Source organism: Notothenia coriiceps, unplaced genomic scaffold (genome assembly GCF_000735185.1).
Source record: "Notothenia coriiceps isolate Sejong01 unplaced genomic scaffold, NC01 NC01_scaffold00030210, whole genome shotgun sequence".
Taxonomy (NCBI): Eukaryota; Metazoa; Chordata; class Actinopteri; order Perciformes; family Nototheniidae; genus Notothenia; species Notothenia coriiceps.
Window position 1 is genome coordinate 545,524 of NW_011362911.1, and position 606 is coordinate 546,129.

The 606-nt window shown below is 41.9% G+C and overlaps 1 long non-coding RNA gene across 1 annotated transcript in view; it reads left to right on the forward strand.

Moving 5' to 3' along the window:
• The window catches only part of LOC104959296 (uncharacterized), a 17,270-nt gene that overhangs the window by 16,211 nt on the left and 453 nt on the right, over positions 1-606 (forward strand). The window lies entirely within an intron of this gene.

Consider the following 606-nt stretch of genomic DNA (forward strand, 5'->3'; position numbering starts at 1 on the left):
GTTTTTTTGACGTTTCTATTTGACTTGGCATTAAGTTACGTATAGTATGACTATTTTCGTCAGTCTTAAGGGGAGTAATGTAACAACACGGCTGTCACCTTACGACTTATTTTGTTTACTCAAATCAATCGCTCGGACACCAGACGAAGTTTGAGTCGGTTTCAGATTTAATGTTGGGCCGTGGGGGGTGTCGGGACTGGGGTCCTGCGACAATTGTGTCTATACAGTCTTGACTAACGAGGCTGTCGTACTTTCCTCGTTTCTGCGGAGTCAACCACACTTCTAGTTGACTCTTTCTCGGTGTGACGACCGAGCTGGGTCGGTACATGTTTTTTCTTATAATCCTGTAGAAGAGTGACGTCGTACTTCGGAATGTAAGCCGTTCGCACACACACTACCCAATCAGACTGTTACTTGACTGACACCTACATGTGGTCGTTTGATCCGTCTCTTGTAGGTCATGTTGTGTGACGTTCTTTCGTTTTAGGTGAAAAAGTACATAAAATATGTAATTGTAGACCACATTTCTCTAAGCCTGTCAAAGTCCTTTTTTTCTAAGCGAGAGAAAAACAGGACTAGGTAAATTAAATCTATTTTTTGCTTTAA